Source organism: Myxocyprinus asiaticus, chromosome 34 (assembly GCF_019703515.2).
Source record: "Myxocyprinus asiaticus isolate MX2 ecotype Aquarium Trade chromosome 34, UBuf_Myxa_2, whole genome shotgun sequence".
In the NCBI taxonomy this organism is placed as follows: domain Eukaryota; kingdom Metazoa; phylum Chordata; class Actinopteri; order Cypriniformes; family Catostomidae; genus Myxocyprinus; species Myxocyprinus asiaticus.
This window is the reverse complement of record NC_059377.1, coordinates 17,700,219-17,713,220: the sequence shown is the minus strand read 5'-3', so window position 1 is coordinate 17,713,220 and position 13,002 is coordinate 17,700,219. Positions and strand designations below refer to the sequence as shown.

Here is a 13,002-nt window from a genome sequence, read left to right as displayed (position 1 = left end):
GGACCTACAGAGGTGAGATATTCTTCTAAAAATCTTTATTTGTGTTCTCAGAAGATAGAAAATCATACACATCTGGGATGGCTTAAAGGAGAGCAATGATGAGAGGTTTTTATTTTTGGGTGAACTATCCCTTTAAAATCTAAAGTCCAGATAAAGCAAACACAGCTGTGTGCATCCTAGAGAGGAAATGGCATTGCTAAAGATGATGTTCCCTTCTGACATTCCAGACTCCATGGCATTCCGTTACTGTCAATCTGCCTGGATGCATGTTTGTTTTTCTTTGCCTCTGCAGCAATCTAAACATGACAGTAATTCATCTTCTTCCTGGGTGCAGCTGATGATAGGGCTATAATAAGTATCAACAAAACAGACCGAGAATGAGCTGCCCGCAAACAAAGATGAGAGCAGAGAAGTGAAGTGAAGATATCCGATGAAATCAGAGAAGATGTGACATTGCTCTGTATTCTTTGTAGGTCTTTATCATTTTATGCAAGAGCAACTTCTAGTTTTTTTTATTTAAAAATATTTTATATAAATAAATGTATTATTTTTATTTATTTATTAGGTTCTTATGTCCTTAATGCAATTTTTTTAAAAATCTAATATTTGTTGAAATCATCATGTCAGGTGTCTTTATGCTACACTACCATCTAAAGTGTTAAATTTGAAGATCTGAGATGTTTTTTTGTTTTTTTTAATAGACATGTTCAATAGACAGCTGTTCACCCCACTTAGCCCAGCCATCAGCATTACACTATATTTACCAACTTCCTGGGTACACAACCCTGCCAAAGAGTGTGCACAAGCCCTTGACCCTTGCCTCTGTCCTCTGGATAAGCTGGGCTCTCCATCACAGCCATAGTAAACACAAAAAAAGTATGGTGAACTGCCCACCGCTGTGGGAACAAACAAGGGGAGGGTGACATGAGACCCGGACGACAGCAGCCCTCCAGCCTATTCGAGGTAACTGGAATGTACACAGCAACCTCATGGCAAACTTCAAACTTTGCAGAGCCTCTATGCCAATCTTTGACTGCATTTATCTGTCTTTGAGGGAGATATTTGGGGGAAATTGCCTTCATGCTGCTGAACTGGGCCTGATTCTGTCCTGAGTGTAAAGAGCAAACAGAGGTGAGTTTGAAAATGTATCCTGCAGCGGTGATAGTCACCTAACACTGTACTGTCTCCATTTAAAATTATAAGCAACTAGATTTAATTAATGAAATGTTTATATTTATATACTATATATATATACACTGTATATATATTGTGTATTATGATATAAGGCATTTACAGTTTTTCTCTATTAGGTCCTGAATTGTCCTGGTAATGTAATTAAAAAAATGTTTTTAGAACAGTTGTTAACATTTAATAACAGTGCATTTAATTCCAAAATATGATTTATGGTTTTGTTTTTGTTTTGCAGTGATGCATTCATGTGGCTTTTTTTTTTTAAAGGAGTTTCAGAGCTTTTTGAACCAGACTGTTATGTAGTTCAGGTTTAGTTATGTTATGTTGCATGTTGTTTTAGCAAAATAGGAGTAAAAGACGTATTTCACATTACTTTTGCTCAGTCATTTAGAAAACTGCATGGGCAGCTGAGCGATTACTTTCTATTTTGATGCTGTCTTTTTATACAAGTGCCATTGAAATATGTTTTATGTAATAGGTAATATGTTTTTCTTTTGGGAATACTTTCTGCCCTGTTGTTGTGTCACAGAATAAAGATTAATAATAAGAACAATACAGTTACCATCCCAAAATAGATGTCAGACAGGTCCACGTGATCTGGAGTGAAATAAAATGGGTAGCTGTCTCTGGGGTGATTAGATGACTTAGTGTTGATAATAGCCCAGTGAAATGCCCTCGACTAAATGGTTAGGCTGTCAAGGGCAAACCCACTGAGGGGATCAGAAATATCTGGGAAATGATACAACTGTGTTGATAAACTTAGCTTTGATAGGGAAATGTAGCCAAGTCCTTCACATGGATACATTTAAATGATTTACGAGACACGGGAATAGAAAGTTGTTTTGAGGCACTGAACATACTGGTGATAAAATAATGGAGACAGAGCTAAAAGGGCTAGTTTCGTGGAACACAAAAGGACATGTTAAGCAAACTGACAGCCTCAGTCACCCTTTACTTTCATTGTATGGAAATAAAAATGCAATAACTTTTTGCATAATATCTCTTTTTTGTATATGGTGATGACAGAGTTTTTATTTATAGGTAAACAGACTGATCTCACTTTGAATTTGGCGACATAGGTCGAAATCAGTGTGCAAATTCCACATTGACTTTCAGATGGTCTCTTTTTTTTTCTGATGTTGGAAACTCATGCAGGAAAGATATTTATAAATATATAATATTATAAATGTATTAAAATCATTATAATTTACAATACATAATAAAGGGGAAATGGAAAACTTATGCAGAAAAACATTTTATGCTGTTGTGTTGAAAAAAAAATTATAAAAAGATGACAGTGAAAGCCACCTGTCATCTTCTCCCACTTCATGATAGCATTTAGCCTAAATCATAAAAAATAAAAAAAACATTAAAACTCTCTTTTTGTAAACTTTTACACAATATAGACACAGTTCGCAGTGTCTGACTGGCAAGTTACTAAAATTGTAAGCTGTAGATGTTGCTGACCGCAGTAGGCCTACCACTCCAATGGTGTTCACGATTAATGCCAGTGTTGCACTCATGGGCAATATTTTACTTGTTGAGCTTAAATAATGATTAAATTCCAACTTACAAAGAGTGCAAACGACTTTCTGTTCCGTGCAGGTAAGTGTGCAAGAGTGAGAGAGACTAGAGATGTTCACGATTCTTTCATCTGAAGTCCGAGTCAAGTCTGAAGACTTTAAGCTGGAGTCTGAGTCAAGTCTCGAGTCTTTCGTCACGAGTCTGAGTAAAGTCTCAAGTCAATAAACGTTACATCTTTTATAGGGTATATACAATATATACACTCACCGACCACTTTATTAGGAACACCTGTCTGCCTACTTATTCATGTGATTATCTAATCAGCCAATCGTGTGACAGCAGTGTATCAGCTTCAGTAAATGTTCACATCAACCATCAGAATGGGGAAAAAAATGTGATCTCAGTGATTTGGACCGTGGCATGACTGTTGGTGCCAGACGGGCTGGTTTGAGTATTTCTGTAACTGCTGATCTCCTGGGATTTTCATGCACAACAGTCTCTAGAGTTTACTCAGAATGGTGCCAAAAACAAACAAAAACATCCAGTTCTGTGGGTGAAAACGGTTTGTTAATGCAGAGGTCAGAGGTGAATGGCCAGACTGGTCCAATCTGACAGGAAGATGACATTTACCCAAATAACCACACGTTACAACAGTGCTATGCAGAATAGCATTTCTGAACATACAACACGTCAAAAGCGGATGGGCTACAGCAGCAGAAGACCCCTCCGGGTAACACTACTGTCAGCTTAGAACTGGAAACTGAGGCTGCAGTGGGCACAGGCTCACCAAAACTGGACATTAGACAATTGAAAAAACATCACCTGGTCTGACAAATCTGGATTTCTGCTGAGGTATACAGATGGTAGGCCCACTGTAGCTTCAGGTTTTCGCTGAGCTCAGCGGTTCTGGGTGCAGTACAACACTAAAATAATCAGGAGATTATAGAAAATACACAAAAGCAAATAAAAATTATTCAAACCGAACTTATAGTACACTACAATTTATGTCTGCATGCAAAGTAAACTCAATAAAATAACTTAAAGGAATTTTCTGGCAGTAGTTTAGTTACGCTGCTTTGCTAAACATGGATCACACCGTTTAGGTGAGCATCTGATATTGTCTTTTTCAATTAAATGTATTTACATAAATTGCTTAGTTGCAGAGTGCGGTCAAATCTACAGATGTAAAAATGATCACCGCAGTTGTTACAGAAATGTTGTCGTGTACATCTCAGGCAACAAAACATACATTGATGATGAAAACCGAATGTTCAAAGAAAATGTGAGTAATTTCAATCATGAACAGCATCAACTCAGTTTGTTCTTTTTCCTGTGATTATCTGCAGGATTCCCCCTCACTGAATAGTATGATAATTTATAGAGAAAATGGAAGAACATTTTAGCTTTTTTTTTTTTTGCTATTATTATTATTATTACATTTAAATGTATTCTTAAGTAAACATGACATTTCTATATGGCCATTGTTTTCAAGTGGGTTGATATTGTGAGAGGGCTTTAGCAGATCTAAATGTTCCTCCTCAGTTTTCATAATATAAATAAACGCATAGTATCAAGTGTGTTTAAGTAACGTTACTTGCGAAGAAAGTGCTAGTTAAGATGAATACGGAAAACAATTTGGCACCCGCCAAGTTTTCACCTGGATAATCTGGCACACGCAAGAAAGTAGTTGAAGAGCTCTGCATAATATATATATACATGGTTGGGGAGTAACGGAATACATGTAACGAGATTACGTATTTAAAATACAAAACAGAATCAGAATCAGAATGAGCTTTATTGCCAAGTATGCTTACACATACAAGGAATTTGTCTTGGTGACAGGAGCTTCCAGTGTACAACAATACAAAAACAGCAACAAGACATAGATAATAATAAAAAAATAATTACAATTGAATAAAAAAATAAAAAAATAAAAATTGAATAGAAAATAAAGTATATATATATATAGAATATACAATAAGACAAAATATCTATCTATCTATCTATCTATATATATACACACATACATACATACATACATACACATACATATATACACAGATATACACATATACATACACACATATATACATACACATATACACATACACATGATTGGGAGGGTTACTTTTGAAATGTATTCCACTACAGATTACAGAATACACGCTGTAAAGTGTAATTTGTAACATATTCCATTAGATTACTCAAGGTCAGTAACGTATTCTAAATACTTTGGATTACTTCTTCAGCACTGGTAGATTTTTTCACTTGTTTTGACTATAAAAACTCTGCCAGTATAGTAAGACAAAATACACATGTTAAAAATACATTCTCTGAAAAACCTAAATATCTTATGCAGTGTTGTTTCTAAACATCTTGTTTTAAGGATTTATTGATATTTTTACAGGAAAACAATACAAAAATTATTATAAAGAATAAGATTTTTGCCCTAATATCAAAGGTCTTACTAGAAAAAAAGTATGATCCAACGTGAATTTTTTTGATAAAAAATTATGATCGTGCCTGGTAACATGTGCATGTAAAATGGCTAGAAATAGCATTTTAGCATAGCGTAAAGCTGACAATTTACACAAGGTTTATTTCTATTTCTTCTGCTCCAAACTTACTTCAAACGTACTTCTCTGTCTGCTCGTATGAATGTAACACATCATAAGAAAGTGTTTCACCGCTGTTCAAATGCACTTTGGATCGCATCATTTATATGTATAAATCTTATTCTTGATAATTTTTGTATTGTTTTCCTGTAAAAATATCTAAAAATCCTTAAAACAAGATCAATTTGATTTATCTTGTTTTAGAAACAACACTGCATAAGATATTTAGGTTTTTCAGAGAATGTATTTTTCACATGTGTATTTTGTCTTACTGTACTGGCAGAGTTTATATAGTCAAAACAAGTGAAAAAATCTACCAGTGCTGAAGAAGTAATCCAAGTTGACACACACAGGTTTAAATGGCAATTAAGGGTTAATTTCCCACACCTGTGGCTTTTAAATTGCAATTAGTGTCTGTGTATTAATAGTCAATGAGTTTGTTAGCTCTCACGTGGATGCACTGAGCAGGCTAGATACTGAGCCATGGGGATCAGAAAAGAAATGTAAAAAGACTTGCGTAACAAGGTAATGGAACTTTATAAAGATGGAAAAGATATAAAAAGATATCCAAAGCCTTGAAAATGCCAGTCAGTACTGTTTAATCACTTATTAAGAAGTGGTAAATTCAGGGATCTCTTGATACCAAGCCAAGGTCAGGTAGACTAAGAAAGATTTCAGCCACAACTGCCAGAAGAATTGTTCAGGATACAAAGAAAAACCCACAGATAACCTCAGGAGAAATACAGGCTGCTCTGGAAAAATAAGGTGTGGTTGTTTCAAGGAGCACAATACGACGATACTTGAACAAAAATGAGCTGCATGGTCGAGTTACCAGAAAGAAGCCTTTACAATGCCACAAAAAAGCCCGGTTACAATATGCCCGACAACAACTTGACACGCCTCACAGCTTCTGGCACACTGTAATTTGGAGTGACGAGACCAAAATAGAGCTTTATGGACACAACCATAAGCACTATGTTTGGAGAGGAGTCAACAAGGCCTATAGTGAAAAGAATACCATCCCCACTGTGAAGTATTGTGGTGGATCACTGAGGTTTTGGGGGTGTGTGAGCTCTAAAGGCACGGGGAATCTTGTGAAAATTGATGGCAAGATGAATGCAGCATGTTATCAGAAAATACCGGCAGACAATTTGCATTCTTCTGCATGAAATGCTGCGCATGGGACGCTCTTGGACTTTACAGCACGACAATGACCCTAAGCACAAGGCCAAGTTGACCCTCCAGTGGTTACAGCAGAAAAAGGTGAAGGTTCTGGAGTGGCCATCACAGTCTCCTGACCTTAATATCATCGAGCCACTCTGGGGAGATCTCAAATGTGCGGTTCATGCAAGACGACCAAAGACTTTGCATGACCTGGAGGCATTTTGCCAAGGAGTATGGGCAGCTATACCACCTGCAAGAATTTGGGGCCTCATAGACAACTATTACAAAAGACTGCACGCTGTCATTGATGCTAAAGGGGGCAATACACATTATTAAGAACTAAGGGTATGCAGACTTTTGAACAGGGGTCATTTCATTTTTTTCATTGTTGCCATGTTTTGTTTTATGATTGTGCCATTCTGTTATAACCTACAGTTGAATATGAATCCCATAAGAAATAAATGTGTTTTGCCTGCTCACTCATGTTTTCTTTAAAAATGATACATATATTACCAATTCTCCAAGAGTATGCAAACTTTTGAGCACAACTTTATATATATATATTGCTTATATACAACAGTTCAATGAACAAGTACATTTTTAAAAAATTAGGAAAAACTGAGTACGGTCATAAAAACACATTTGTGTGTGGAACTACTTTCTTACGCGACGGATCAGAATCTGCCGTTGCTGGTTCAAACCAAATGATGCGTCCAAGCCTTTGTTAGTAATTAAAAAATGTCACTTCAGAAATAGTGTCACGGCTTGGGCTGTTTCTAACAAGTTATTGGATAAACAAGGGTGTGTGTGTGTGTGAGAGAGAGAGAGAGACGGAGCGTGTGTGATCACCTGTTGCTACACCCAAGCACAGATGCTGTCAGCTTTCTGAAAATCAGCTTTCCCAGTGGAAAAGTAGCCGTCCAAGCGGGGGTATTTCTCCCTATTTTGCGGTAGCCTGTGCGCAAGAGTCATTTACTATAGAAACCCTAATGTCCTCCGCATTTTAAACAGCATGTCCTCTCCAATGTGGAAAGTCCGGTAAGAGGTAAGCGCTTTGAGATTGTGTAATTAATCAGTCTGTTGTTTCTCAGCTGTGATGAGCTGTAATGCTGAAGTTGTTAGTTTAAAGCCATTTAAAGTTATTTCCTAGCTTTAGTAGTGTAGTAGTAATACGAGCAATCATGGAGCGCTGTTGTATGTAAACACTGGCTGACGCAGATTCACTTCACGTCACCTGACTGGCTCATATTACACACAAAAATGATCTTTTGCCACCACCTTCTGGATAACATATGTAATGTAAAAAAAAAAAATAGATGTAAAAAGAGACACACATAGTAGCTCTTAACACATATGCACTGCTCTTACACTTTAGTTTAGAACGGCATGAACAGAAGCGGAGTGATACACAGTGAAGCGTCCGAGTGCTGATGGTGTGAGACTCATGGAACGTCTCTCGTCCAATCAGATTCAAGGACTGGAACTAACTGTTATGTGTGTGTGTGTGTGTGTGTGTGTGTGTGTGTGTGTGTGTGTGCGTGCGTGTGTGTGTGTATGTGTATATATATATATATATATATATATATATATATATATATATATATATATATATATATATATATCAGTTCAACAAGGCTCAGAACATGCACGCAAGCAATGTAATGCGATATCATTATGTATAAATTTGACAAAAACTTGCCAGCTGTTTTAAGTCCACAAAAAACTACGCAAGCTGATTGCAAGATGCAAAAATACAGGAGAAATCTCTCTCTCGCTCTCTCTCTCTCTCTCTCTGTCTCTCACACACACACACACACAGAAGGAAAGAGAGAAACTGTTCTAAACTATTTTCTATGTTGTTTTAATGCTTTGGCAATACAAAATGTACTTTTGTCATGCCAATAAAGCAACTTGAATTTAATTAAATTGAGAGCGAGAGAGAGAGAGGCAGCATACAACGAAAACATTGATAAAATGAAGCGTTAGGTTTAAATTTACGTAACATCTAGTTGTCTAACATAATGTAGCTACAATGCCCAATGTTTGAGAATTTTGAGAATGTGTGCTTTCAATATGTGGCTCGTTGGTCTAGGGGTATGATTCTCGCTTCGGGTGCGAGAGGTCCCGGGTTCAAATCCCGGACGAGCCCAGTGTAAATACTGAGACTTTGATTTGTGAGGAAGGTGTAATGCAGGAGCTTTCATGGATTAAGGTTGTCATTTTGATAGGCCCTGGATAACTCAGTGGTAAAATACACTGGCTACCACCCCTGGAGTTCACTAGCTCACCTAACCTAATAATCAGTGCAGTATAAATATAATCTTAGAGAGCCAGCTAATTTTACACAACATGGTGTGGATCACGCCACAGGAAAGGTAAACACGAACTAATGCAAGATGTATATTAGGAGATGCCGCTTGTCAGTTACTTGGCAGAATGCGGTCAATGTCAGGGTACTGGAACATTTGGTAGCAATATTTTGTGTTCAAATGTGATTATGCTGGAGTGAACAACCTTTTAAAGGGAGGACAAGTTGTATGGTGTCCATGAAAACATTAAATTATAACATGTTACTCACTGTCACTGAACTGCAATATGAGGTTTATGTGCCAGGCAAACTAGAGATTAAACTTAGCATTATGTGCTTGGTTGCCTTTCTTACAGAATACATAGCTGAATAACCACCCTTGCCATTGCAGGATGGCTAGTACATCAGTTGAGATTTTTCCCTTTAAGGACCAAGAGCTCCCTGCCCACCTTCTGTTTCAGTTGAACTTATTAAGACAGGAGCAGATCTTCACTGATGTAATCTTGTGCACTGAAGACAAGGAAATCCCTTGCCACAGGAACGTCTTGGTGTCCAGCAGCCCTAAGCCTAGTGTCTGCAGAAAGTGCAGTCAGCACCACAATGTACACCCTCTTTTTAAAGACCAACCAGTGGAGGACTGCTGAGTCCATGCTGGTACCACGTTACGCCCATCAGAGCGTCTCCTACCTTCGCTTCATCTTCACTCTGGGAGGAATAGGGGCAGACAAACAGATCTCAAATATGGTGGAGCGCTACAACAGCATGTTCAATCAGTGGGAGGCCATGGCGGCGATGCCCACAGCGGTACTACACCCTGCAGTCGCTGCCAACGACCAGAGGATTTACGTGTTTGGAGGAAAGGATGCCTTGCAGAATCTAGTCAGTCCTATTCGGGTAACAAAGGTCATTCAGAAAAGTTAATCCATGGTTTGTTTTGCTTCGCTCATGGTGTGATCTCACATGACATAACAAATGACTCTAATCCCTGCAAGGTTTATCAAATCTCCCGGAACTTGTGATCTAGACTGGAGACCAGGACAGTGAAGAATGTCTGCGCACCTGCTGCGGTCATAGAGGACAAGATATATATTGTTGGAGGTGAGACTGGGATAAATAGGTTTTTAATTTAATGTTGACTTAAAACATACTGTTTACTTATTTTTATTTTATTTTTAGGATACACAAGAAGAGTAATTGCCTATGACACCAAAGCCAATAAATTTGTGAAGTGTGCAAATATGAAGGAGAGGAGAATGCACCATGCAGCCACAGTCATCAATAATAAACTCTATGTAACCGGAGGCCGCTTCCTCAACACCCATTATGTCATAGAGGACTCTGACTGCTTTGAATACTATGACCCTAAAACAGATATATGGACTTCTAAAGGCTCTTTACCGTACAAGCTGTTTGATCACGGTTCCCTATCTTTGATCTGCTTCTCCAACCGCCCCAACCCACCATGAGGGTGCAGCACCTCTCCTGGGGCGTCCTATTCGCTCCCCTGCTCATTAAGGGAAATGAGAAATATGGGGCCACAGCTGCGACTGGCGAACGTCTGAGGAAGGTTACAGTTGTTTGTGGGCTGAGTACATCTCAATCGTGGCTTCGATGATATGCTGCTGGTTTTTCAATTGTTTACTTCATGTCTTGTGACCTTAGATTTGGTGATTAAAAATGAGGTATATCAGAAATATTGCTTTTTCTACTGTATTGGACTATACAGAAATGAAAGGTTGAACGGGGTTTGGAAAATCAACAGGCTATTCATTCCTACAATTGGATCAATTCATATACATTTTCACTGCACTTTGTCATTTACATGGTACAATAGTGAATAAACAACTGCACATTACATCCTGAGCATAACAAAGGGGCTTGACCATTGGAGGGACAGCGCGATCAGAAACACAGCTGGTCTCAAGCTAGATCTCACCAGTAACTGTAGCCACAAGCTTTTCGATTGAAAGTACACCCCTCAAGTGTAGATAACCCTTGACAACTGTCAGCATAGAAACCACCAATCAGACAACACGACAGGCTTGTTTTGCCAGCATCATCTTGTTATATTGTCCACTCTCACAGACTCAAACCCATTAGCTACACAAGATCTGAACTGAGCGTGAACAAGATTGTTTATAAATCAGTCACGATGAACTACTATGGTAATATAATTATTTTGCAAAAAATAAAAGCATGTCTTATGTGGTTCAAATAAAGGTTCAAGAAGTTCATTGTTTGATGTTCTGTTTTGACAAAAGAATATATATACACCGATCAACCACAACATTAAATCCACTTGCATAATACTGTGTAGGTTTCCCTCGTGCTGCCAAAACAGCACCATCCATCATCTCAGAATAGTATTCTGAGATTTTCTTCTCACCACAATTGTACAGAGCGGTTATCTGAGTTACCGTAGACTTTGTCATTTCGAACCAGTCTGGCCATTCTCTGTTGACCTCTCTCATCAACAATGCATTTCTGTCCACAGAACTGCTGCTCACTGGATGTTTTTTTTTTTTTAGCATCATTCGGAGTAAATTCTAGAGACCATTGTGTGTGAAAATCCCAGGAGATCAGCAGTTACAGAAATACTCAAACCAGCCCATCTGCCACCAACAATCATGCCACGCTCCAAATCACTGAGATCACATTTTTTCCCCATTCTGATGGTTGACGTGAACACTAACTGAAGCTCCTGACCTGTATCTGCGTGATTTTATGCACTGCACTGCTGCCACATGATTGGCTGATTAGATAATCGCATTGATGATTGTTGGTGCCAGACTGGCTGGTTTGAGTATTTCTGTAACTGCTGAATGGTGCCAAAAACAAAAAACATCCAGTGAGCGGCAGTTTTGTGGATGGAAACGCCTTGTTGGTGAGAAAGGTCAAAAGAGAATGGCCAGACTGGTGGCTTGTGGCTGATCGGTGTATATACTGTAAATTGAAACTTGTGGCTGTATATGTCAGTGCTGTATTTTGGACAAAAACAGCACCACATAAAGTTGGAAATGTCACATATTTTTTCTTTTTTCTGATCAGAACATCCATATCAGTATTACTGTACATATTCCAATTCACCTTATTCAGAGTAGCGTCATATAAAATTTTTTTGGTGGGAATGAAAACGAGGCTGTGAGGGATAGTAGTTCAGTCTCTTCAGTGGCATCCACACAAAGCTCCTAGGTCACATCAAATTTGATGTTTCTGGGGGTTTTCTGTAAAGTTAAACAACAGTAAAATCCATTGAACAGACTACCCCTCACAGCCTCATTTTCATTCCCGTCAAATATTAAAGGGTTAGTTCACCCAAAATTAAAAATTCTCTCAACCATTCACCCTCATGCCATCCCAGATGTGTATGACTTTCTTCTGCTGAACACAAAGATTTTTAGAAGAATATTTCAGATCTGTAGGTCTATACAATGCAAGTGAATGGTGACCAAAATGTTGAAGCTCCAAAAAGCACACAAAGGCCACATAAAAGTAATCCATAATACTCCAGTGGTTTAATTCATATCTTCAGAAGTTATATGATAGGTGTGGGTGGAAATGTTTTTTTTACTTTTTTGCCAGGTTGGTGGCGATATGCACAAAGAATGCAAATCGCCAAAAACAAAAGAAGTATGTGGAAGTAAAAGTGAAAGTGGAGTTTAATAGTAAATTATATATATATATATATATATATATATATATATATTACTCTATTAATGACAATCTGTGCCACTAAGCCACAGGGTCAAATTGCAATTTTGCACACGCAGTATCTTGTATCACAATCAGGAACATAGGGCTCTGTCGCTCTTTACAGCTATTTTCCATACATCTGTTCAAAAGGAAAGGATAATAGTTTGTTAAAAAATCATTTAACTTTTTAGAAAACAGTTGTTTGTCTTAATATAACAGAGCGATCATATCTTATGTATAGCTGCTCCTAAGCAGTTTCAGATATGTCAACTATTCCAGAAGTTTTACAGTCAGCTGTTAAAACTGAAGCTTTTCTGCCCTCTACTGGTATGCCCTGGGAACCTACACAATATTAGGCAGGTGGTTTTAATGTTGTGGCTTATCCTGTTATTCATAGAGATATTTCTGGTGGGGTATATCCAAAGGGGCTCAAATGATGTCATTGCTGATGTTATTTCATTGAGGCGTCAGTGTCACTTTGGTGTGAAATGTGCTATAATATCCAAT

At 37.9% G+C, this 13,002-nt stretch overlaps 1 non-coding gene and 1 pseudogene across 1 annotated transcript; both read left to right on the top strand.

Moving 5' to 3' along the window:
• The first annotated feature begins 784 nt into the window (after window positions 1–784).
• On the top strand, window positions 785–10,968 carry LOC127424826 (kelch-like protein 38; annotated as a pseudogene).
• trnap-cgg (transfer RNA proline (anticodon CGG)) lies at window positions 8,572–8,643 on the top strand. Its single transcript has one exon. It is a non-coding gene; the product is annotated as a tRNA-Pro (tRNA).
• Window positions 10,969–13,002: the final 2,034 nt, after the last annotated feature.